The following is a 27677-nucleotide window of genomic DNA, read 5'->3' as shown; positions in this document are numbered from 1 at the left end:
GCTCACATTTTGGATTTGCTGATGTTTGTGGGCGAGAGAAAAATGATACCAAAATATAGCTGCTGACTATACTATTTTAAATCATGACCCCCATAATAATAGTGGGAATAATAGTTCCCAAATTGAAAGGTTACAAGTTTTTTTTCTCTTATTTTGCTAATATTTCAACGTTATTGTCGTCCAATTATTGCTGTTTTTTCCCTCTTAGCAAATGTCCTTTGGACACCTTGGACACCTTGGACACCTTGGACACCTTGGACACCTTGGACACCTTGGACACCTTGGACACCTTTGGACACCTTGGACACCTTGGACACCTTGTACACCTTGGACACCTTGGACATGTTGTCATTTGTTGCTTGAAATATTCATATTGAATCCGTGCTTATTCATCCTGAGCAAGGAGCCAATCTGCCGACGCGGGGCTGCAATACTCGCCTTCGCCACAGGGCGGCAGCAGCGGCGACAGTAGCCTCTTGAGAGGCTTATTTTACGGTAGCAGCAGAGCGAATATGACGTGGCGACGCCGACGATTGAGTACATATTTAAACTTCCAGGTGGTGTTGTGTGTGAATAGCGTGCCTTTTAATAATATATATTTGATATTGCTTGTTAGTTCAAGGCGCTGAATTCCACTTCAGTCACGTCGAAGATCCACTTTAATGCTGTGGTCAGCTAGCATGAACGGCTAATGTCAGCCTGACGTCCGCCATGTTCAGGTCAGGATGAGATGGAGGTAGCAGTTTTCAGTGCTTGGGAAATGGGCTGTTATTGCAAATGTCTCATGGCGAATGTGATATTATATTAACGTGTAATGAAGAGGCGTTTTTAAGTTTTATTATTGGAGTTATTATTTTTTTGGAGTTAGTGGAAAAGCCTTTTCACGACCTAGAGACCTGTAGACATGAAATAACACCCCTACTGTCACCTTTACACCCCTGTTACCCAATGTAGTGTGACGTCTGGCCGTGTGGTGCTTGTGGCGACAGCGGCAGGATGCGCAGACAAGGACCCAAGTGCAGGTAAGGAAGGCACCAAGTTACCGTGAAATAGGAGTATGAAAACCTGACGTAAAGTCTGAGAGAGGTAACAGAGATAAACCAAGTGTGACATATCGTAGACATAATAAGTGAATGCAAGACATTTGAGGCATAGAAAACTTGTTTACCACCTTTGGAATACTTTGTTAATCATGATTAGAGACCTCTAGACATGACATAACAACCCTGTGGTCACCTTTACACTCCTATTACATAATATAGTAGACATAATAGCAGAAAATCTCTTTATGTCCTTCTAAGGGTGTTTTTTTTAAACATTAGAGCCCTCTAGACATGAAATAACACCCCTATAGTCACATTGACATGACCATTACCCAATATAGTAGACATAGTAGCAGAAAACAAGACATTTAAGGCGTAGAAAACCTGTTTACAACCTTCCAAGTGCGTTTTTAACATGATTAGAGCCCTCTAGACATGAAATAACACCCCTATAGTCACATTGACATGACCATTACCCCATATAGTAGACATAGTAGCAGAAAACAAGACATATATGGCATAGAAAACCTGTTTACAACCTTCTAAGTGCGTTTTTAACCTGATTAGAGCCCTCTAGACATGAAATAACACCCCTATAGTCACCTTTACACTCCTGTTAGCTAATCTAATAGAAATAAAAAGGGAAATAGGACATCTCAGGCATAGAAAACCCATTTACAACCTTCTAAATGCGTTTTTAACATGATTAGAGCCCTCTAGACATGAAATAACACCCCTATAGTCACCTTGACATGACCATTACCCCATATAGTATACATAGTAGCAGAAAACAAGACATTTATGGCATAGAAAACCTGTTTACAACCTTCTAAGTGCGTTTTTAACATGATTAGAGCCCTCTAGACATGAAATAACACCCCTATAGTCACCTTTACACCCCTGTTAGCTAATCTAATAGAAATAAAAAGGGAAATAAGACATCTCAGGCATAGAAAACCCGTTTACAACCTTCTAAATGCGTTTTTAACATGATTAGAGCCCTCTAGACATGAAATAACACCCCTATAGTCACCTTTACACTCCTATTGGAGCCCTGTAGGCATGAAAGAAAAGCCTACAGTTACCTTTCCACTGTCAGCCAACATAGTGGGCATGATGAGATGAAATAAGACATTTTACTACTATTATTATCATTATGATTATGATTATAAAATATAACCTTTTCCCTATGTGGCCCTTGCTGGAAAGCGATGGGACACCCGTGGCTTCTATAAAATGTGTATGTTTTTCCATTGATTGGAAAAGCAGTGAGTGGCTGGAAGACGACTAAGTGGCGTGTTCCTATTCTTCCAGCGTATTTACTTTCATTCCATCCAATCAAAGGGAACGCCGTCCTTCGCCAAATTGTATTCCCGTTCGTTTGCCGGCTGCGTGCACACAATGTCCCGTCCAACAATGGCGCTCAGCCTCCCGACGCCATTGGCTGGAGCGTGACAGTCTGACATAACTCCGCCTTTTCTTCCCCCCCCTTTCCTTTCACCCCCTGCCCCCCGCCCCCCGCCCCCCGACAACACAGCCCCCAATTATTCAGCTCCAAATTCAATAGCAATTTTCCGCTCAATGAAATAGTGGTTTCAATCTGGAGAGTAATGTCACTTTGGAGACGCTTTCTCCAACGCCGTGACTGCCGGCGGATGGATGGACGCGGGCGAGGGTTCATTTGGCGCGGAGGAAATGATAGCCGCCCGCCGCCGCTTGTCATTTATCGACGGGAGACGCGCCGTGCGGGGATGTTTGGGGGCCCCGCAGAGTGCTCTTCCTTTAAAAAGCTCCACTGGTTAGCTTTCACTCAAAAGGAAGGAACAACAACCAGAATAGCACTCAGACCCCCCCCCCCCCTTTGCCCCCCCCCCCAAAAAAGGCTGAACTGTTAGAAGAAAGGATGCTGATGTTAGGTTCCACATGGAGGGACTGCTCGGTATGGGGACGGGACGGCCAGGGTGTGGGATGCTGTGTCGATGGGGTGTCCAAAGTGTGGCCCTGACCACGCCGCATTCTAAATGCTCCATTTGTTACTGGAAGACTAAATGATTCATTTGACAAGAATGGAGGCAAACGATGACGACAGGAAATGCTGGCATTCTTGGAGAATAACGGCGTCGTATGACCAGGAACAGGAAGTCATTCCCAAGGGACCCACCTGTACGACCTTCACAGGGAGTCGGAATGCGTGTTCTCCCGCTCAACCATGCAGGGCATGCCCACGCACGGCTTCCCCACTCCCAGTTGATCCACGTCTCTCCAGGACGTTATTCCTTTCTTAGCAACTCCTACAGCCACTGTGGGTTATTGTGTGTAGCTGCTCTACAGGAGTCCCCAACTCAATCCAAAGGGCCCTAAAATGAGCGTCGTAGGCCCCCTTTAATGAGAAGTGATGGAAGAAAACCAGAAAAATCCCTGACAAACAGCAAAGGTGGAAAAATGACGTGTGATTTTAGCAGAAAGCCAAATTGTTACAAGAGATCAAAGTTCTGTCATCTAATGAGAAAAGGTGGAAAAAACCTCATTGATGATTTCAGCAGGTAGAAATATGACATCATGATGGTGTTCGATTCCAGCATGGTGGTTTTGCTGGAGTGGTGCTCTTAAAGCAGCACGCATGGCTAATAATGCAGGGTGGGGGTAAAAAAGGCAATTATAGGCGCTGTTTGTGTGTAATATATCAGCGGGCCATCCGGGGGCCCGGCGTAATGAATGCAAACGTGCGAGCAGTGAGCCGTGCCCCCCCCCCCATGTGGAAATAAACCGAGCCGTGGAAATGCTTCTCATTAGTGTTGTTTTCATATCAAGTCCCTCACACCACCTTCCACCAAGCCCCGCTCCCCCCGCTCCTCCGGGGACCGCAGCACCGATACGTACGGCGAAGGGCAAAACAACAAGGCAGCCCGCATCGACGCTATTACCCCCCCCCCCCCCCCCCCCCCAGTAGTTGCTGGTCCTCCCCCAGGACCGCCATGTGGAGGCCGGCCACAGGAAAACACATTAAGACCTTCCGGAAAGAGTCCCCGCTTTCATTTATTACCATTGGTGTTGCTCCCCCCGCCATCTTTGATACCATACCGTCTCACGGGGGGGGGGGGGGTATGTACTAGTACACATGGGTATCCGTACCCACCGCTTGGCCAGTTGGCGCAGAGTACACTCACCCGGCTCTATTCACTGTTAGGGATGTACCGACAATATACTAGTATACTAGTACGTATCCCAAATCCTACAATATACTAGTACGTACCCCAAATCCTACAATATACTAGTACGTACCCCAAATCCCACAATATACTAGTACGTACCCCAAATCCTACAATATACTAGTACGTACCCCAAATCCTACAATATACTAGTACGTACCCCAAATCCTACAATATACTAGTACGTATCCCAAATCCTACAATATACTAGTACGTATCCCAAATCCTACAATATACTAGTACGTACCCCAAATCCTACAATATACTAGTACGTACCCCAAATCCTACAATATACTAGTACGTACCCCAAATCCTACAATATACTAGTACGTACCCCAAATCCTACAATATACTAGTACGTACCCCAAATCCTACAATATACTAGTACGTACCCCAAATCCTACAATATACTAGTACGTATCCCAAATCCTACAATATACTAGTACGTACCCCAAATCCTACAATATACTAGTACGTACCCCAAATCCTACAATATACTAGTACGTATCCCAAATCCTACAATATACTAGTACGTATCCCAAATCCTACAATATACTAGTACGTATCCCAAATCCTACAATATGCTAGTACGTATCCCAAATCCTACAATATGCTAGTACGTATCCCAAATCCTACAATATGCTAGTACGTATCCCAAATCCTACAATATACTAGTACGTATCCCAAATCCTACAATATACTAGTACGTATCCCAAATCCTACAATATGTGTACTAGTACGTATCCCAAATCCTACAATATGTGTACTAGTACGTATCCCAAATCCTACAATATGTGTACTAGTACGTATCCCAAATCCTACAATATACTAGTACATATGCCAGTACATATCCTACAATATATGTACTAGTACATATGCCAGTACATATCCTACAATATATGTACTAGTACATATGCCAGTACATATCCTACAATATATGTACTAGTACATATGCCAGTACATATCCTACAATATATGTACTAGTACATATGCCAGTACATATCCTACAATATATGTACTAGTACATATGCCAGTACATATCCTACAATATATGTACTAGTACATATGCCAGTACATATCCTACAATATATGTACTAGTACATATGTGAAATGAGGGCTTTTGGTTGTAATATTCCAACATTTGATGATAAAATGAGGACTTTTGAAGGTAATATTCTGCCTTCTGACGTCAGCATAGCCCCCATCCCATCACCCCCCCCCCCCCCCCCCCACTAGTTTCTGGGAGGCGATACAGACGTATCAGGACATCAGGGCACGGACTAAGAGACTAAAAACTGTCTTTCCTATGATGGCTCTAGGAAAGGTCCAGTTTGTAACCATGGCAACCAATGGTCCTCCACAATGTATATCCTTCTTTATTTATGATTTATTCTTCAACATAATGTCCATATTTTGTAGTGAAAATGGAGCTGCTGCAATGTCATTCTCCAATTGGTAAAATGACTATATATATATAATCTAATAATCTAATAATGCATAATATCAAATCCCTTACTTTCAAATGTGTATGATCAGCTATGCACACCTTTATCCGGATCCTCACTAAAATGTCACATGTCCTTTGGTTGGTGCGTACGTAAAGAAAGAAGAAGCAGCTTGGACCGGGACGCGTCTCGGCTCCCCGGCGCCGCCGTCTGGGCCCCGCCCCGCCTGAGCCATGAGGGTCGTCGTGCGGCGCCTCCAGGCCACCCAAAAGATCGCCTTTCGCCCATCTGCCGCGTTTTCCAGTAAAGAGGGGACGTGTAAGCGGATCCGTCAAGGGGACATGAACGGCGGCTCCACTCCAGGACGGGTAAGTCATGGACGCTGACGGGATGAAGTGGGCGGGTCACCCAAGACCAGCAGGCACCGTAAAGCCACACCACTTGAAGATGCTGGATTTGATTTCATGCCGGGGACTTTTGGTGCTAATATTCTGACTGAATTCTCCTTAAACATCTGACGGGATCCACTTGAGGACGCATTAGGCCGGTCAAATAGTCGTTCCCTGGGTACGCGTGCTCACGTGAGCGTGTGACGGGCGTCGTCCAGCGTCGTCCACCGTCATCCGGCGCCAGCCAGCACGGACCGCCAAAATGAAAGCAGAGCTTTGGCTAGTATTTTGTGGCCTCTGTGTGCGATAGCGGCGTGGCTCCCGCTGGTATTTTTGTAATTTGCGGCGGTGTTTGTGCTCCTCCCGCCTTAATATCAGACTATTGCTTCAATTTGGGCGGCAGGAAAGTCGCTCTCGCTTTCTTTGTACGTCTCCAGGTATTTGTTGTGTTTTGTTTTATGGATGAATTATTTAGAAGACTCCAAAATAGAGAGGCGAGCGTGAGGCCTGGATGTCCCGCTATGATTTCTTTCATATGCTCCTCGCCACACGCGGGGCGGAGGATGCCTAATTTCCCTGAAGGAGGTCGCTGTTGAATTGGAGTGGAATGATAAAGAGTTATTACCTGCCTTTTTCACTCCTTGGCTTCCACGGCCTCGTGGAGATGCTGCTTCATCCTAGTCTCACCAAATACTGGACCGCAACGCTGGGGCTGCTGGTCTTCATCCTGCACCGTTAATACAGAAATAGACTACTACGTACTTAGTGCATCAGGACAGAAAGGTTCCACTTCAATGATAACAATTATGGGATTCAAAAATATGCAAATATTATGCAATATGCGAGTACCTGATCAAAAAATACTGTATTACAAATACTATAAATTACAAAGGTGTTGCTGTTCATTGACAATCAGGAAAAAACCTTTCCATTAAAAATGTCATCCATCCATTATCCTCACCAGGGTGGGGGTGCTGGAGCCTATCCCAGCTGTCTTTGGGCGAGAGGCGGGGTCCACCCTGGACTGGTGGCCAGCCAATCCCAGGGCACATATAGACAAACAACCATTCACACTCACATTCATACCTATGACAATTTGGTGTGGTATTATGGTAATATGTAAGGCTAATATGGTTATGGTAATATGATGTGGTAATATGATAATGGTAATATGGTAATATGATAATATGCCAACATGATAATGAGGCAATATGGTAATTGGTAATGGTAATATTGTGGTGTGGTAATATGGTGATATAGTAATGTAATATGGTTATGGTGATATGGTAATATGGTAATGGTAATCTGCCATTCATTTCCTGGCCTGGTGTGTATTAGGAAGTATTAGTATTAGGTAGTAAAACGTAGTAAAACGTAGTAAAACGTCATCTTTTCAAATATTGCAGGTGAGGTGAAAAGTGGAAACAAATTCGGTTTCCATGTTTGCTCCCGGTAGACAAAGCCCCCCCGCCCCCCCCCCCATGCTAATACTTGGTGGAATCATATTTCATCATTTAGCCAACACGCTAAAGTTCATAGCTCCATTAATGAAAGACTCAGGCTTTTTCTTTTTTTCTTTACACACGTAGCGCTTTTTAAAAATGCTAATGGAACCAGCACCCCCCCCCCGCACCCCAGCACCTGAACGTGCCCTAATTCCCCCCTCAAAAGGTCAGTGGGATGAGTTATGGCGGCGGGGGGGCAGAGAGCTATTCCCTCGTTAGATTTGACAAAGGGAGGCTCCCGTTAAAAATAGTACACCCTGATAAACGATGGTGGGACGGATACGGGCGCTCCTCCGACGCGGCCGGCGAAGGAACGGAAGGGGAATCATCTGTTCCAGGGTCAAAGTGTCACATGACAGCAGTATTATCCTCTTCTACTCATTTCATCATTCCATTTGGAAAACATTCCGGACAACTTTCATGCATTTTAGCTAGCAGACAAAGTAAGCTGTCATTTCTCCCGTGTTTTGGCTCCCACTCTGTATCCTGATAAAATTCACACCTACTCTACGTTGTATCAGGAGGGCAAACGGCACCACCTCCTGGACCAGGTGGGGCCCTGCCTGGCCTGGCTGCCCCGATGCCAAGTCAAGTGTGGTCAAGTCAAGTTTATTTATATAGCCCTTGATCACAAAAGGGCTAGGAAAAACTCAAACCCATTAGGGAAAAGGAAAGCTTGAGAAGGGACCGCAGATGGGGGCCCCAACGGGGGCGGGGAATACAGAGGGAGCGAGAGTGAAGGACGGCAGTCAGGCAGGGAATATTTTCAACGAAATGCTAAAGTGTAGAAACAAGTCCCAAGTTGGGACTTGAACATTTCTCCTGCGGTAGCAGCTCTGATATTAATATCAGGTAGTCCAGTACGTAGCGAGTACTTGGGTAGTACTTGGGTAGTACTTAGGTAGCATGGTAGCATTTCAACCAAGTGAAGTCTTCGTTTCCATTGCCTCACGACCTCTCGCGGACTTAACGATTTAACCTTCAGTCGCAAGCCGACGCAAAAACCTCCCACGCCGCCGTCCCCGCCGCCCCCGCCTTCCCCCCCGCCGACGCAGATTGCAACTCATCTGTTTTTTTGTTTTTAATTGCGGCAGATTTTTAGCCCGTCCCAGTGCGCCGGTGGTCGTTGTCATCCGTCTGCCGTGACAGGAAGGTAGTGTGGCACGGCGCCACTTGGCTGCCGCTAGCCCACCGCCCGGCCCCCGCCCCCTTCCCCAACATCTGATGTGTCAGGCGTATCACACGGCCCAGCGATCGCGAGGTGACACCCGCCGCTGAATCAGTGACATTTCACGGACGCTGCAAATCTATCCATCTTTGTCAAGCCGCCGCCCTCATTTGAAGCCTTCCTCCAGTTAGCATATTGATCACACGCTCGCGCGCTAAGAGACGACCACCCCTGCCACTCGTCGCCCCCTGCTGGCAAAAGCAACTTGACTCGTCTGAATAAATACCACGTCACTTTTCAAAGCACTCGAAGGTGTTGAAGTTAGCAACACTGTTAGCATGTCACGTTAGCTGATGATGCTAACTTATGTTGTTTTAAATGATTGTTCCTTTTGTTCAAATCCCAAATGTATTTATTACACTTTCCATACTTCAGCGTTAGCGTGTAGACGTCTTTACGGCACGCCTGGCCTGATGATGCACCGCTAGCTCATGCTTGCATTCCCTCTTCTATGGTTACCATCACATTGTCCCACATTCTCACGTGGGGCGGCGTCAGGATAGCCCCACAGAATGCGAGTTGCAAAAAAAGTCAAAGATCCTCTAAATGAAAGATGCTCTGCTGTTTGCAAAAAGTGACTGAAAAGTAAACGCTAGCCAAAGATCCTTTATATGACAGGAGTGCTGTGCTGCTTTTACAAACCTACTGGGAAAAAAACCCTGCAAGTCAAAGATCCTTTATATGACAGGAATGCTCTGCTGTTTTTAAAAACCTACGAAAGTAAAACACTAGTCAAAGATCCTCTATGTGACAGGAGAAAGAAGCAAGTACTGTAGGTAGTAGTGCAGTAGGAGTGAGTAGTAGTAGTTGGGGGGGGGGGGTAGCCAGGTGTCCCTCCTCCCTGCAGCCCCCCCCCAGTGAATGAAAAGATGAATGGATGCTAATCCAGAGTAGCCTGTCATGTCGTCAGTGGAATCACGTGCAACTTCCTGTGCGGGGGGAGGGGGTGGGGGGGTGTCTGCATGATGTAAGTAGTTTATGAAGAATGACTTTTTATTGACTGATTGTGTTTACTCATGTATTTTTTGCAATGAAGCCCACAGTGAACATAGTCAACTCACTAGTTTGCTGGTGGGGGGGGTTTGAACGTGTGACGAGCGCAGATGGGCGGGCCTTTAGCGCTAGCTTGGATAGCAAAGCGGTGCAGACATCGTTTGTCATCAGGGATTTCCTAGATAGATCCCAGAGCAGATCCAGGCTGATGGATACTGTGGATTTAGGACCATGGTCGTGTAACATGTGGCCAGATAAAGTGGTCTGTGTGTGTGCACGTGTGTGTGTGCACGTGTGTGTGTGTGCGTGTGCGTGTAGCACCTTTGACGTTTTTGAAATGGAGCGCCGAGTCAGCACGAGGCTCGTCACACGCTCACCCTCTGCACTGCTAGAAAACGATCACGCCGCAGCGTCCACTTAAACGCTTCCTCCTTGTCATGTGATTCATCAGAAATCCCCCCCGTCCCCATTTTTGGGGGCAGCATCGCTCTGCGTCATTGTGTCAAGTGAGGCTGCGGCCACTGCAGTCCAGTCGGAGCTGAGCACAATCTGCTGGAAGCCCCAAGTGCTCATCTGGCAACCCACTTAAAGCTACGCTAAGAGATAATTGGCTAACTCTAGGGCGCCTCCCTGTCCTTTAAATAAGCAAGGCCCACCGCCAAAGCTAGTGCTAACACAACACGGGAGATGTCCTGGCTGGTCCTCTGTGGCTGACATTTTGGTTTCCCGTTCTATGATTATCATCACACTTTTATCATTGCCATCCCTGGAGTCCTATTGATGACCCGCCGTACATTATTGATGGTCTCTGGAGCCATATTGTTCTGAGCAGCCAGGATGGACACGTGTGTGCCACCTACGTTACGCCCATTTCCTGTTCTACCGCTAACCAAAAATGTTCCAAAATATCACCGCTAACCAAAACTGTCAGAAAATGTCACCGCTAACCAAAACTGTCAGAAACCCTAACCCTAACCCTAACCCTAACCAAAAATGTTAGAAAATGTCACCGCTAACCAAAACTGTCAGAAACCCTAACCCTAACCAAAAATGTTAGAAAATGTCACCGCTAACCAAAAATGTTAGAAAATATCACCGCTAACCAAAACTGTTAGAAAATGTCACCGCTAACCAAAACTGTTAGAAAATGTCACCGCTAACCAAAACTGTTCCAAAATATCACCGCTAACCAAAACTGTTGGAAAATGTCACCGCTAACCAAAACTGTCAGAAACCCTAACCCTAACCCTAACCCTAACCAAAAATGTTAGAAAATGTCACCGCTAACCAAAACTGTCAGAAACCCTAACCCTAACCAAAAATGTTAGAAAATGTCACCGCTAACCAAAAATGTTAGAAAATATCACCGCTAACCAAAACTGTTAGAAAATGTCACCGCTAACCAAAACTGTTAGAAAATGTCACCGCTAACCAAAACTGTTCCAAAATATCACCGCTAACCAAAACTGTTGGAAAATGTCACCGCTAACCAAAACTGTTCCAAAATATCACCGCTAACCAAAACTGTTAGAAAATGTCACCGCTAACCAAAACTGTTAGAAAATGTCACCGCTAACCAAAACTGTTCCAAAATATCACCGCTAACCAAAACTGTTAGAAAATGTCACCGCTAACCAAAACTGTTAGAAAATGTCACCGCTAACCAAAACTGTTCCAAAATATCACCGCTAACCAAAACTGTTAGAAAATGTCACCGCTAACCAAAACTGTTCCAAAATATCACCGCTAACCAAAACTGTTAGAAAATGTCACCGCTAACCAAAACTGTTCCAAAATATCACCGCTAACCAAAACTGTTAGAAAATGTCACCGCTAACCAAAACTGTTCCAAAATATCACCGCTAACCAAAAGTGTTAGAAAATGTCACCGCTAACCAAAACTGTTCCAAAATATCACCGCTAACCAAAAGTGTTAGAAAATGTCACCGCTAACCAAAACTGTTAGAAAATGTCACCGCTAACCAAAACTGTTAGAAAATGTCACCGCTAACCAAAACTGTTCCAAAATATCACCGCTAACCAAAACTGTTAGAAAATGTCACCGCTAACCAAAACTGTTCCAAAATATCACCGCTAACCAAAAGTGTTAGAAAATATCACCGCTAACCAAAAGTGTTAGAAAATATCACCGCTAACCAAAACTGTTAGAAAATATCACCGCTAACCAAAAGTGTTAGAAAATGTCACCGCTAACCAAAACTGTTAGAAAATGTCACCGCTAACCAAAACTGTTCCAAAATATCACCGCTAACCAAAAGTGTTAGAAAATGTCACCGCTAACCAAAACTGTTCCAAAATATCACCGCTAACCAAAACTGTCAGAAAATGTCACCGCTAACCAAAAATGTTAGAAAATGTCACCGCTAACCAAAAATGTTAGAAAATGTCACCGCTAACCAAAAATGTTAGAAAATGTCACCGCTAACCAAAACTGTTAGAAAATGTCACCGCTAACCAAAAGTGTTAGAAAATGTCACCGCTAACCAAAAGTGTTAGAAAATGTCACCGCTAACCAAAACTGTTGGAAAATGTCACCGCTAACCAAAACTGTCAGAAACCCTAACCCTAACCCTAACCCTAACCAAAAATGTTAGAAAATGTCACCGCTAACCAAAACTGTCAGAAACCCTAACCCTAACCAAAAATGTTAGAAAATGTCACCGCTAACCAAAAATGTTAGAAAATATCACCGCTAACCAAAACTGTTAGAAAATGTCACCGCTAACCAAAACTGTTAGAAAATGTCACCGCTAACCAAAACTGTTCCAAAATATCACCGCTAACCAAAACTGTTGGAAAATGTCACCGCTAACCAAAACTGTTCCAAAATATCACCGCTAACCAAAACTGTTAGAAAATGTCACCGCTAACCAAAACTGTTAGAAAATGTCACCGCTAACCAAAACTGTTCCAAAATATCACCGCTAACCAAAACTGTTAGAAAATGTCACCGCTAACCAAAACTGTTAGAAAATGTCACCGCTAACCAAAACTGTTCCAAAATATCACCGCTAACCAAAACTGTTAGAAAATGTCACCGCTAACCAAAACTGTTCCAAAATATCACCGCTAACCAAAACTGTTAGAAAATGTCACCGCTAACCAAAACTGTTCCAAAATATCACCGCTAACCAAAACTGTTAGAAAATGTCACCGCTAACCAAAACTGTTCCAAAATATCACCGCTAACCAAAAGTGTTAGAAAATGTCACCGCTAACCAAAACTGTTCCAAAATATCACCGCTAACCAAAAGTGTTAGAAAATGTCACCGCTAACCAAAACTGTTAGAAAATGTCACCGCTAACCAAAACTGTTAGAAAATGTCACCGCTAACCAAAACTGTTCCAAAATATCACCGCTAACCAAAACTGTTAGAAAATGTCACCGCTAACCAAAACTGTTCCAAAATATCACCGCTAACCAAAAGTGTTAGAAAATATCACCGCTAACCAAAAGTGTTAGAAAATATCACCGCTAACCAAAACTGTTAGAAAATATCACCGCTAACCAAAAGTGTTAGAAAATGTCACCGCTAACCAAAACTGTTAGAAAATGTCACCGCTAACCAAAACTGTTCCAAAATATCACCGCTAACCAAAAGTGTTAGAAAATGTCACCGCTAACCAAAACTGTTCCAAAATATCACCGCTAACCAAAACTGTCAGAAAATGTCACCGCTAACCAAAAATGTTAGAAAATGTCACCGCTAACCAAAAATGTTAGAAAATGTCACCGCTAACCAAAAATGTTAGAAAATGTCACCGCTAACCAAAACTGTTAGAAAATGTCACCGCTAACCAAAAGTGTTAGAAAATGTCACCGCTAACCAAAAGTGTTAGAAAATGTCACCGCTAACCAAAAGTGTTAGAAAATGTCACCGCTAACCAAAAGTGTTAGAAAATGTCACCGCTAACCAAAACTGTTCCAAAATATCACCGCTAACCAAAACTGTTAGAAAATGTCACCGCTAACCAAAACTGTTCCAAAATGTGTCGTTTTCACAAAAGAGGAAAGTCATTTCATGGGACTATCTGCCCCCGATCCCACCAGACTGACCGCTTTAAGAAAGGTCAGGCTGTGAGAGGTCGGTGGGGGCAAAACGGCTCGTGGGTGACCCCCTCCCCAATTAGGAACACCGCAGGGTACGAGAGTGCGGTGGGGAGTGACAGTCATTTAGCAGCAGCTCATCTGAGGGGAGGAAGTAGGAGATGGATGATGGGGGGGGCCTGTTAGAACCTCTCCACCCGTCGTCCTGCCACCTCTGCTCCACACGCACGCACACGCACGCTCACACACACGCACACACACACACACACGCCATCGCCGCATGATTATTGGTGCAATCAGTCATGTAACAGCCCGGCCCGGCTTTGTGTGGGGGCTGCTGTATTTGTCACTGTCACTTTCTCCCACTGCTCCGCCATTGTCTTGGAAATTGTATGTGTAAGGCAAGAGATGCCTGTGACCCACTTCCACGCACACACACACACGCACGCACACACACACGCACTCACACGCACACACACACTTTGATGTGTCCTATTATGTGTCCCAGCAAGAGCCATAAATAATTGTGACAAGTTTTTTTTTGTTGCGCGTGGAAGTCCTTGACTCTGCCTCCTGTTCCAGCACCTCCCCTCTTGTACGGAGACGCTGCCAGACCCCCCCACCCCTCGCCGCCCGATGATAGATGGCACGGCGCGGCAAATGACACCGGGATAGATTTTTAGTTTGTGCTTTGGAAGGGATCAGTAATGGTGCTTTGCTGTACGGGGCAATAAAGAAGAGGGACAGGAGACGGAGCGGTGAGAGAGGAAAAACCAAAGGAGGGGGTTGTCGGCCATCTTGGCTCCGATGCAGTGCAGGGAAACGCACCTTCTGTCCTCTGATGACGCCGTCCACCACCGTCATCTTCCATAAAAAATGGAGCCGGGCGCCAGGTAGCGTACCACCTGCGGGGTGCGGTGCCAGGCGCTGCCATCGGTCATGCTAACGAGCGGCGTGCTAACATGCCTTGAATTATGGCACCTCCGCCAAGGCCCGCACTAGTCCTGCAGATGGCCATAAATTCTCTGGGACGTTTTGGCGCTGTTGTGCTCGCGACTCACGGGTGCTCAATGAAGACTCCAGCTTCACTGACTCACGGGTACTTCACAAAGAGCCGTGACTCGCGAGTGCTTAACAAAAACTCAAGTTTCACTTATTCATGGGTACTTCACGAAGAGCCGCGACTCAAGGGCGCTCACAAAGACCGGAGTTTCACTGACTCATGGTACTTCACGAAGAGCCGTGACTCGCGAGTGCTTAACAAAAACTCAAGTTTCACTTATTCATGGGTACTTCACGAAGAGCCGCGTCTCAAGGGCGCTCACAAAGACCGGAGTTTCACTGACTCACGGTACTTCACAAAGAGCCGTGACTCACGAGTGCTCAACAAAGACCGGAGTTTCACTGACTCACGGGTGCTCCATGAAGACTCAAGCTTCACTGACTCACGGGTACTTCATGAAGAGCCGTGACTCACGAGTGCTCAACAAAGACCGGAGTTTCACTGACTCACGGGTGCTTGCGGAATACTTGAGTTTCAGTGATTCAGGAGTACTTGTTTCACTGACTCACGGGTAAATCAAGTGCTGCTCGGGCCACAGCACGTTTGAGACTCGTTCATAGAATGTACTTAGCGAGCTAGAAGCGTCGCTGGGCGGTCGGGTTCGTATGTTCGCACCTTTCCGAGGGTCGATGACAGATTTCCGTGGCGCCACATTCAGAGCTTTGTCGTCTTTATTTGACCGCAGACGCATTTGCTAATTGCATTCACTCCTTTCCCTCACCCCCCCCCCCTCCGTCAGCGGCCCGTGATCATTCACGTCAGCGCGGCGGCCGCATCGGATAGTTCCGAAGCGGGGCTTCCGTAAAGAATCCATCACGTACATCAATGCGCATTACGGAGGTAATTAAACAGGAGGTAACGCCGGCAGATATTAAAATATCACGGGGTGATCATACGCCCCCGCGCACTCTGCAGCCTCAGCACTTGGAAGAGGGATCAGCTGCGGCATGGAAAAAATCCCAAATGGAAATGTAATTTGTCTATTTTAGAGTATGACTTCCCCCCCGATGAAAAATGATGCCTAGCGTACAGGAAGTGGCGTCGACATAATGACTGTCTGAGTTTGTACATTGAGCGCGGCAGCACCATTAGGAATAATCTGTCCAATTAAAGCGCGTGTAATTCATTAAGTTGAAGGGGGGTGGGGGGCGGGGGGGTTTATCACGCCGCTGAAATACGACCTCTCTTGTCCCTAAGACTAATACGTCTCAACAGAGGATGAGAACGGATGGCGGCGTTATTTGGAACACGCCGCAATGTGATGCATCTGCGCCGGGCCTCGTAAAAGCGCTGATGTATTGGACCCGCCGCGCTGAAGGGCGCCCGGATGCCAAAAATACTCGCTGACTTCATCCGGCCTCGAGTAGGCGGCGGGATAGCGCCGCCTAGGAGAGCGGCGGAGCGTGGAAATGTCTCACTGGGCCAAATCTGGCTCATCCTTTGTGCAAGAAAATATGCGCCCTTCCTCTCTCAGCCGTTGCAGCCTGCGTGCCAACCTGCGTGCCAACCTGCATGCCAACCTGCATGCCAACCTGCGTGCCAACCTGCATGCCAACCTGCAAGCCTGCATGCCGTGCTTCAGCTCTATAGAGCCACGCCTCTTAGAACAGCAGACGTGCACGACAGCGTCAGAGTAGCAACCCTGGTGACCATCGAAAACTCATCGGTTGTACATTTAGGAGGACGACCCGCCCAACGGAGACTCAAGCTTCACTGACTCACGGGTACTCTGCAAAGACTCAAGCTTCACTGACTCACGGGTACTCTGCAAAGACTCAAGCTTCACGGACTCACGGGTACTCTGCAAAGACTCAAGCTTCACTGACTCACGGGTACTCTGCAAAGACTCAAGTTTCACTGACTCACGGGTACTCTGCAAAGACTCAAGTTTCACTGACTCACGGGTACTCTGCAAAGACTCAAGCTTCACTGACTCACGGGTACTCTGCAAAGACTCAAGTTTCACTGACTCACGGGTACTCTGCAAAGACTCAAGCTTCACGGACTCACGGGTACTCTGCAAAGACTCAAGCTTCACTGACTCACGGGTACTCTGCAAAGACTCAAGCTTCACTGACTCACGGGTACTCTGCAAAGACTCAAGCTTCACTGACTCACGGGTACTCTGCAAAGACTCAAGCTTCACTGACTCACGGGTACTCTGCAAAGACTCAAGTTTCACTGACTCACGGGTACTCTGCAAAGACTCAAGCTTCACGGACTCACGGGTACTCTGCAAAGACTCAAGCTTCACTGACTCACGGGTACTCTGCAAAGACTCAAGTTTCACTGACTCACGGGTACTCTGCAAAGACTCAAGCTTCACGGACTCACGGGTACTCTGCAAAGACTCAAGCTTCACTGACTCACGGGTACTCTGCAAAGACTCAAGTTTCACTGACTCACGGGTACTCTGCAAAGACTCAAGCTTCACAGACTCAAGCTTCACTGACTCACGGGTACTCTGCAAAGACTCAAGTTTCACTGACTCACGGGTACTCTGCAAAGACTCAAGTTTCACTGACTCACGGGTACTCTGCAAAGACTCAAGCTTCACTGACTCACGGGTACTCTGCAAAGACTCAAGCTTCACTGAGGGAGACTCCTGGGTACTTGGTGAAAGCTCCAGTGTCACTGACTCTCGGGTGCCTGATGAATCTTTTCGGTTGACTGACTCACGGGTACGCTACAAAGAGTGGAGTTTCGCTGACTCGCAGAGACTCCAGGAAGAGCCGAGACTCACGGGTTCCTGCCAAAGACTCAATGAAAGTATTTGTTGGTGTGGGCCGGCAGAGAGCAGCGCCACAGCAGCTGTGTAAAACAGCGTAAACATTTACATGAGCCTGACATAAACACACGGCCAGAAGAGACGCCACCCCGGGCCTGTCACAGCCAACCAACGTGACAAATGGACGAGCCGACGGACGTCCCAGACACCCCCACCCCTCCCCCTCTAAACACTGACATTCCGCACGCATGAGCACTTCTTCCAAGGAACATTTGCAACACTTGGATGAAACCAAGCGACTGACAGGAAGTCTGACCCGACATCTCGTACATCAAATTGGAAGATACCACCTTTGAATGCAAACCCAAAGGACATAGACATGGTCTGTTCCAGGGTTAAACTGCAGCCACCATAAATGCTTTAGTCCTAGTCGTATATTTAACATTCTTAAAAAAGAAAAAAATAGTGTAGAATAAAGAAACGTCCAATTATAGTCAATGAAAAATGATATCATCATTCAAAACAAAGGTGTATTTTTAAGAAATAAATATTTATTGATAAGTATATTTGAATAAAAGAGCGCACAACTTCATTGTCATGGCCGCCGCCATATGGACTCGCCAAACGGCGATCGCTGGCGGCAAAAGGCAATGAAATTGCAATGAAGAGAATTAACGGCGCCATGTCGCCGCGCCAGTAAAGATGTGTGCCGAGTTTCATTTTAGACTCTACTCTGGCTAAAGTTCCAGCATATTGACTTACTTCAATTAGCCGTGTAGATGCTAACGTTGTTATGCTAGCAGTGTCACTTTAACATGCTGGGCTGAAAAATTAGGAATAGAAAAAAATCAGTATTAGGTGTCATATTTGTTTATCCGTTCATTTCTTAGCTAGTAGGCTACTTCCTGGTTCATACAGGTTAGCATTCCATGACTGGATCGGACCATTTTTGGTTGTGGGAAATGCTTCCTGTCAAAGTAAGCGTGTACATTTATACCACAAAACTACAAAATAATCAGTATTAGGTGTCGTATTTGTCCGACCGTCCATTTGTTAGCTAGTAGGCTACTTCCTGGTTCATACAGGTTAGCATTCCATGACCGGATCGGACCATTTTTGGTTGTGGGAAATGCTTCCTGTCAAAGTAAGCATGTACATTTATACCACAAAACTACAAAATAATCAGTATTAGGTGTCGTATTTGTTTGACCGTCCATTTGTTAGCTCGTAGGCCACTTCCTGGTTTACGGAGATTAGCATTGGATGACTGGATTGGACCATTTTTGGTTGCGGGGTGAGGGAAATGCTTTGTGTCAAAGTAAGCGTGTACATTTATACTACAAAACTACAAAATAATCAGTATTAGGTGTCGTATTTGTCCGACCGTCCATTTGTTAGCTAGTTGACGGAGATCGTCGTGTGAGGAAAGAAATGGCCATCTTGGCGTCGACTGCCAATAAGCGTGTGCAACTGCAGTCCCAAGCGCTACAAGATGCCCCCCCCCTGGCAGCACAAAAGCCAGTGAAATGATTGCAAATAATGAAAAGCCATCAATAAGAATTCAGCAGAGACTCATTTCTTTGTGTTTTGTGGCGGCCACATTCTTTTGTGTGAATGTTAGCGCGGCCGAGCCCGCCTATTGATTCTATTATTTCTGACCTTGCATTAGTGGCGGCTAATCTCGCCTGGCTATAAAATTTCATTTGCTGCTGAAAAATGCTGTCGGGCCCTCAGGGGTGGGTTGCGCGTGGGCGGGGGTGGGGGCGGGGTGTTTGCACACCCGTGGGATTCATAAAGTGCACACGCGGGTAAACAAACGCTTGGGTAGATGACTGAGCAGCAGCCGCCGCCGCCGCCGCCGCCGCTTCATTCCCGCTTTTTTTCTTTCTTGTTTTCCTGGGAGGTGTCGGGTCGCCAGACGAATGAGAGCATCTTCCGGAACAACATTGGATTTTTTTTTCCTTTTCTCCTGATCCCCACCAGGCTTTCCTACCGCCAACGCTCGTGTGAGGCGTGACCCGGGCGTGACCCGCGTGAGGAACAATGAAGCGCTTGGAGGAGAATTATGTGTTGCCATTATATATATATATATATATATATATATATATATATATATATATATATGATATTATACTGAATACAAAGGATTTCTTTATTTTCTATATCTTTTATTTAATTTGCCTGAAATGGAATATTTAATTTGGTAAATACAATATATAATAACTAATATTCTTGAATAATTATAATAAAGTATTTATATTTTCATATATTTGACACTCAAAAGTGTAGCAGACTTTATTGCTTTAAATGTAATATATTATGTATTTAGATAAATTTTTTATTCTACTGTTGCATTTGAATTCATTCATTCATTTTCTACAGCTTTTCCTCACGAGGGTCGCGGGGCTGCTGGAGCCTATCCCAGCTGTCTTATGGCAATATTTATAAAAAATAGATCATTTTTATCTTCTGAATTATACATAAAAATAGAGTAAAAAACGTCAATAGTACATGTCATGGCATCATGTTATTGTTTTTAATCTTTCCTAATAACAGCTCTGGGTGCCATCTTAAGATGTGTAGTGAAGCCTGAGCGTCACCGGTTTAAACATGAGATACTAAAATATGGCAGGATTGCAGTAATACTAGTCGTATAATCATGTGCTCATCCAAGTTTAACATGGCGGCGAGTCAAGAACAAACAAGCAGACGAACGTGTTGCCGACAAGCCAGGGACACGGCACACTCGCCTATGCTGTTTTGATAGCCGTGGTGGGGTGTGGCATGGTGGGCGGGGCATGGTGTGGCGTGGGGTGGCATGTTGATGAAATGACAGTGTCAGCCATTTGACAGGACAAGACGCCCCCAACAGATCTGCACTCCAGATCATTTGATGCCATATTTGGCATTCCCGTGCACATTTAGCTCTACGTGCATAGAAAATGTTGCCCAGAGAGCCAGACTGGACTTCCTGGGCTACGATGGCATGTTTATGTAAGAAAAAGTGTGGGTGGATGTGGATGATGTTTTTTTAGCATAACCATGGAATACAAATGGCCGATGCTGGTGCGATGGTATGTTCTTCCTGGCGAGGAGCCATTGAAGGGCCCGTACGGTAAACAATGGAGGCGGATCCCTGCGAGCGCTGACGGGTGTGGCGATCCTCTTTCAAATGGATCTTCATCATGACTTGACTTTGTAGTCGTTATATTTGTAGCATGCGGAGAAGCGGCGGGCCGCGCATTGGGAAGATGAGAAAGACGTGATTGGACGGCTCCGACAGGCGGACTCGGGCCAGAGTGACGCTTCTTTAAAGCGTCTGCCAAAAGCGCCGCATGAATGAAGTTGTCGCCGGACTTGAATTGTCGTCAGAAGTTTGGGAGGGGGGGGCGGTGGTCCCGCTCTGAGGAAAGGTTAGCGAGTCCACGTTCTATGAATATTCATGCGGCTAATGAAGACAATTGCCGCTTCCTCCGGCCGCTGATGTGTTGTTCCAGAACAAATATGTCAGGCAGGAAGTGAAGCCTCCGCCTTTATCTCCCATTCATCACCACGTTTCCTTTTTTGGCGGCACGGAGAGAAAACCGGGTCTGGTTTTAGACACTTCATTGTTATGCTAAGTGTTAGCATGGTGAGGTTTGCACGCTACCATGATATCATGTTACTATACTAGCATTTTTAGCTATTTTTGTCGCGATATAAACACTTAGCACAGTCAATGCTAACATTAGCATTTAGGCATTGCTAGCATATTAACATGAGCACAGTAGCTTTTTTTAGCCATTTTCTCAGGACGACACTTATATAAAGACTTACAGTTACTATCGTTATTATTAATTATTAATATTATTATTAATATTATTATTATTATTAGGTGGTAGCATACTAAGATTAGGATGCTAACATTAGTGCAGTAGCATTTCTAGCCACTTTCATAGGTAAAAGCATACTGTATATAAACCCTTAGCACTATGATGTTATCATGTTAGCATTGATAGCATGCTAACAATAGCATAGTATCATTTTTAGCCATTTTCATAGCAGGACACTCATATGTATAAGCACTCACCACTATGATGATAGGTATGTTAACGTTAGCATATTAGCATTGCTAGCATGCTAACATTAGCAATCTAAATAATGTAGGACTAATATTTGTGGTGGAACACAAAATGGGGGGGGGGGGGGGGGGCGATGACGCTTTTCTAGTTAGTGTATGTCTTACCTTGAAGACATGGAGCCAGGCAGCCAGGCAGGACCCCGGACCAGCCAGCCAGGCCCCCGCGACCCCGGCCAGCCCTTCAGCCCCCCCCCGCCTTTCCTCTCGCGGCTCGTTAATTGAGAATTTGAGCACACAAATGCATCACGGCAGCCGATAAAAATGGCAGGAGTGATGTGGTAGCGTTCTTCACTCCCGCTAATTTGTTGCCCCCGCCCACCAGGCGCCCCTGCCCCCCGCATCTTTTTTTTTTTGCTGAATATGCTACATTATCCCCTTATGAAGATTCCAAATACTTGTCAAGGTTAACGAGTTCATATTCTCCTTCAATATTTATTTTACGGCCGAAAGAAAGCGTCTCCCTTCATCGCCCCGAGCCCCCCCACCCCGAGTGGGGAGGTGGGTGGCGTTCATCAGCGTGACAAGGACAGTGTCCTTTTGGTTAATCCCCTGAATCATCCGGAATAAAAGATTGTTAATCAGCCGCCTGTGATGAATTGTTATGAAGCGTTGCTCATCCATTTCCGGATGCCTAACGATCTCCCCCGTGACTCCGCCCGCCGCATCAAAAACGCTTATTTGCGGCTTTGCTAACTGCCTTTTCATTCGAGTCTTTACTTTGCTCTTTTCAACTGTTGGGAAGCGTTGCTACATTTCAGCCACGGCGAATGCGCTAACACGCTAATGAGCAAAGACGCTAGTTTGTTTTGCGTGCCATGCTAGCATGATGCTAGCACACCATTTCTGAAACTGTAAAAAAAAAAGTATTTTTTGAATGCAAATGCTACTATGCCATTACAAGCTAAGTGTGACTAGCCGTAGTCTAGTCAGCTAGATTTTTACTTGGTTAAGGCTTTAGCGTCACAAATATCAAAAGCTCTGAAATATGTAGCCGTTAGCAATGGTTCTTGGCTAGCTAGGGTTTTAGCTTTTAGAAAGGTTGCCCAAAATGTCAGAAGTGTACTTGGCAAATGATCTGTAATAAACAGAAGGCCTAATGTAGCAGCTAGCAGCTAAAAAATAACTTAGCTAGCCATATTTGGGCAAGCTATATTATAGCTAGTGTTGTTTTAGCTGCTCAAGAATGGCAATAATAATAATCCAAATGCTAGGAATACTAATTTTTTTCCGTTTTTGTTCAAAGTGTAAGTGTAAGTTGCAAAACATGTATGGAAACCTGATAGGCAGCTAGCTGCTAACAGCTTGAAATAACTTAGCTAGCTATAGTCTAGTGAGCTACATTTTGCTGAGTTAAGATTTTAGTGGCAGAAATGTTGCACAAAATGTCCAAATATACGTAGCATAGCATACGTAGCTGCTAGCAACTGTTTAAGCTCGATTTTGCTGAAGAGCAACAATCATAATATTCACTTTTTCCATAGAAATGTGGCACAAAATGTCTGAAAGAAATGTAGCAGCTGTAGTCTAACATGAACTTAGCTAGCTGTATTCCACTTAAAATACATAAATGGATTTTTATTTTTGATTTAATTGAATCTGTGGAATGATTGCTTTAAAAAACACCAAAAAGGAATCTGTCTAATAATGAATCATGTTTTTTCAAAGATAAGCAAAGTGCTCGGAAGAAAAGAGAGGGAGAGAAAGCAAAGCAAAGTGAGCGTGAGTGATGTCAACACGTAAAAAGCAGGAACGTTCTTGACCAAATAACTGTCACATGATTTTGACGGCCCCCCGCCCCCGCCGCGCTGCTCTTATTGCACATCAGCTAACTTGTCACGTCCGCTACGTCCCTTTCATGGCATCACTGACAATTAGCAAGACGCCGCCGCACGCCAGCATCTGGACGGACGCGTCTCTTTCTGTCTCTCGGCTCGTTGCTGCTGAGCCAGCAACCAAAATAAATCTCAAGGTCACCCGCCGCCTGTCGCTTCCTCAACGGAGCAGGTTGCCTCGGAGGTGGATTTATTTTATTGGGAGAGGGTTAGCTTCCTGCTAATGACAAAACCATGTGACCAATCGGCAACTCGTCATTTTCGCACTCGCCTCATTTCGTGACTTGCACAACTTCTGTGCGTCCAGAAGTGCACACGGCACCAGGACGCCCTTGGCCACAGGTCTAGATGGGACGGGTCACCCCCTGGTGACGACTGCATCCCAGGTGGGGGGTATAGAGTCCGAATGGGCCCTATTCCATGCCTCCGATGCTGGGGCCACGTTAGAAGCTGTGGGGAAGCCGTGCCCAGTCCACGGTTTTCAGTGGAGACGGTGGCCTGCTGGACTTGGCTGAGGACACGGTTAGGCAGGGGAAGGAATACTTGAAGGCACATCTCAGTCCCGCTGACAAACCTTCCGTAGGAAGTCTGAATGCGGGCGGGTTTTGGTGTGGCTGAGGTGTCTGAGGCCCCCAGTGGCTCCAGGGTTGGACGACTTTCACCCTCAATTCCTCAGGGCTCTGGATTTTGTGGGACTGTCTTGGTCGGAAGTAAGGAACCTGGATTGGCAGACCGGGGCTTTGGTCCCCCTTTTCAAGAAGGGTGGTCACACAGGAAGTGAAAGTTTTCCCAATTAGTCTGCATGTGCTTGTGGACTTGGAAAAGGCCTTGGACCGTGTGCCTCTCCGTGTCCTGTGGGTGGGGCTCTGGGAGTACGAGGTTGCTACATGTCAATGCTTGTACAACCAGGGCGGGGTCCTGGTTCCCATCGTCTGCCCCCGTGAATGTTGGCCTCCGCCACGGCTGCCCTCGGTCACGGGCTTTAATGGACATCCTTTTCAGGCACAGCCAAGGCCGTGGTTCTCATTGGGAAAAGCGTGGAGTGCTCCCTCTGGGTCGGGAGTGAGGTCTTGCCTCAGATGGAGGAGTTCGAGTATCTCGGGCTCTGGTTCTTGTGCGTGAGGTGGACACACGGATCGGCCTCTGCAGTAATGGGCTCGCCGTGCTGGAGCGTTATGATAACGACGGAGCTGAGCCGGAAGGCACCCCGGTCACGTGTTCTGGGCATGCCCAGCCTAGATGGAGCCCCGGGGAGGACTGTATCCCACAGCTGACCTGGGAACGTCTCACGGAGCCGGAAGAGGTGCCAGAGACCAGGAGGTTCGGGCTTCCCCACTGACCCGGATAAGCCGAAGGAACGCTCCATGAACTGCTGTTTTTATGAAATGCCTCCCGAGCTGAAGAGGCGCCAGACGGGAGGGGACGTGACGGCCCCCCGCTGAGTGTCAAAAGACGCAAGACAAAACATATGACGGTGTTGCCGCGGCGATACAGTGGAGACACCACGAGCCGGAGACTGACACGTGCTCACGTCCATTACAGTCATGTCCTCCTCAAAGGTCACGTTGACGGCTGCTCCAAATTGGACGGGACAGCTCGGCCATACGCACTCTGGCAGGGGGGGGGCGCTCACACACACACACACACACACGCACAGTGGCGTGTCCATCACACTTGTCTTTAGCGCTTTATGACCGATATACCGATATTGTCCAACAATTTCCCATAGCGATATGAGCCCATATCGATATCGCCAGTGTAAGATGCCGTATGGCCTGCGGTGGAATGACGACCTTCAGTACGTGTGTTCATATCGGGAAAAGATCCGATACCGATATCACATATACTGATATCGCCAGTGTAAGATGCCGTATGGCCTGCGGTGGAATGACGACCTTCAGTACGTGTGTTCATATCGGGAAAAGATCCGATACCGATATCACATATACCGATATCGCCAGTGTAAGATGCCGTATGGCCTGCGGTGGAATGACGACCTTCAGTACGTGAGGGCCTTCAACATTAAAGCTAAGTGCTAACACACACACTTATACGATATTCCTCGGCAGCAACAAGGGAAGGGAAGGGAAGGGAACTTCTTCCCTTCTTTTCCCTTCCCTTTTCCCTCCAAAGGGAAAGGACTTGAAAGAGGAGGCGAGGAGGCGAATGACTGCGATGCCTCATTAGGTGAAAGCTTTTATTTGTCCGTGGCCAATTAGAGCGCATCTGTAATTTAAAACAGTCCCCTCTAAAAAAAGACTCAGTGAAAGAAGGAGTGGGGGGGGGTCCATGCTGCATCCATGCTGCTTTTCCACATGCATGGAAGTCATACTCCTAGCTGACCGTCAGTGGGGGGTTACTTTTGCATTCCCTCCGTTTTACTGCATTCCCCAAATGGGGAGGAGTTAGTTAGGAGTTAGTTAGGAGTTAGTATGCCCCGCCAGAAACAGCGACGGAGCTAAATGAGCTAAATGATCTGTCACTTCAGCATAGCTTCTTGTGTTGTGTCATGATGAACACACATTCCGGATTTTGCATCAGTTGGACGTATGGGGGGAGGGGGGGGGGCAATACTCCAGGGTTGCTTTCAGTCAAACTAACAAACTTTAGCAACAAGCTCCGCCCACACCTTACACACCAAACCTCTGGATTTTTGCATTTTATTGTCGCCCATCTGTCGAGTACACAGATGTACGTATACTGGTATATATCAGTACTTCCCGTGTGTACATTTTAGCGGCGATCAGAGGACTGAGCTAGGAAGAGTTAGTTCAGGTACCACGCCTGGAAAACCATGACAGATCCGTGAATAATGGCTGCTCATAAATCCATTCATAAATGCCTCAAGGTGTAAAAGCATATGATGGACACACACCAGGTTTGGTGGGGATTCCGACGCTGCTTTGTTGGCGGGGGGGGGGGGCTTTGTGTTTTAAGATGAATCAGTAGCCTTTGCCAGCCCCCCCCCCCATACCATATGGTGAAAATGCACGATTTTCTTAATATGTTGCCGACCATCCGTCCAGGATGCAGGCTTCATTTGGTGAGGATCCAAGGAATTAGAGGAGTTAGTCCCGGCTGGTACGGCGACATACACCGTACAAATGTCAGCGTACATCCGGATTTCCATGCCGCCTTTTCCGAGGTCCTGGTGGGGACGGCCTGGTAAACACCTGTACGTGGTCTCCCGGTCGTCGAGCGCGGGAATAAAAGGCGCGGCAATATGCATCACCAAATGGCGGCATAATGAGCCATCTGCACGTGCGCCATGCCAAGAACCGCGCCATCTGCCAGGCCGCTACCAGCTGTTTTCCTTCTTATTACATGTTTATTAAAAGCTGAACTTGGGGGGGGGGGTCTGTTTTCCTTTTCCACTAGAAACAAAAGAAAAGATTCCCAGAAAGCAGCAGAACAGAGGGAGCGCTAATGAAGTAGTGCGTCTTTGTCATCTGAGGCGAGCAGCAAATGAAGAGAACAAACATGCAAACATGAAAGCTGCCGAGTGAATAAATAAGACCCGCCCCCGCAGGCCCCCTCTGGGTTCCCCCTCTTTTTTACATGTCCTTCCGCTCGCATGGCTGTCACTTTTCAAAAGCGATTAGCAACAGATCGATCGACCGCCGCCGAGCATTTATGCACAGCAGGCAACCTGCGTGGCCGCGCTCGGGATCCCGTCCCGCCGCCGCGTAATGGAGGCTGACATGAGTGCGGACCACCCTCTGCGGCTGTCAGCGGACCTCAGCCGCTCGCAGGGAGACGTGCCGGTGACGGACACCGGGGAAAAGCCGAGCTGGAAACGTCCATCAGCGTCGCGCCGATGCTCGGGCCGCGTGGAGACGCTGACGAACGCGCCGGCCGACAACCCACGGGCTGCTGCCGTAACGCAAGATGGACGGGCGGACCCGCTCGCTCTTTCGCTAACTCGGCACGCCGACTCCGGATTGGTTTGATTCAGCAAGAACCTGCAAGAAGAAGTCTTGGCTTTTCTCTTCATGGAGTCCAAATGGAGGGCGGTGCTTGGCTGAGGCCGTTTGGGGGCCCCTGCCCTGATCC

General features: G+C 46.8%; 1 protein-coding gene across 1 annotated transcript in view; it reads left to right on the top strand.

Annotated features, from left to right (window-relative positions):
* Positions 1–510: 510 nt before the first annotated feature.
* The window catches only part of tshz2 (teashirt zinc finger homeobox 2), a 51182-nt gene continuing 24015 nt past the window's right edge, over positions 511–27677 (top strand). Inside the window, exons 1-3 of the mRNA XM_058051952.2 lie at positions 511–719; positions 955–1022; positions 5856–6065. The gene's annotated coding sequence lies outside the window, so the exon portion shown is untranslated. The remainder of the gene's footprint in view (positions 720–954; positions 1023–5855; positions 6066–27677) is intronic.

This window comes from Doryrhamphus excisus, linkage group LG15 (assembly GCF_037039965.1).
Source record: "Doryrhamphus excisus strain RoL-2023G ecotype Guam linkage group LG15, RoL_Dexc_Guam_v1.1, whole genome shotgun sequence".
Classification (NCBI taxonomy): domain Eukaryota; kingdom Metazoa; phylum Chordata; class Actinopteri; order Syngnathiformes; family Syngnathidae; genus Doryrhamphus; species Doryrhamphus excisus.
This window is presented reverse-complemented; position numbering and strand designations above follow the sequence as displayed.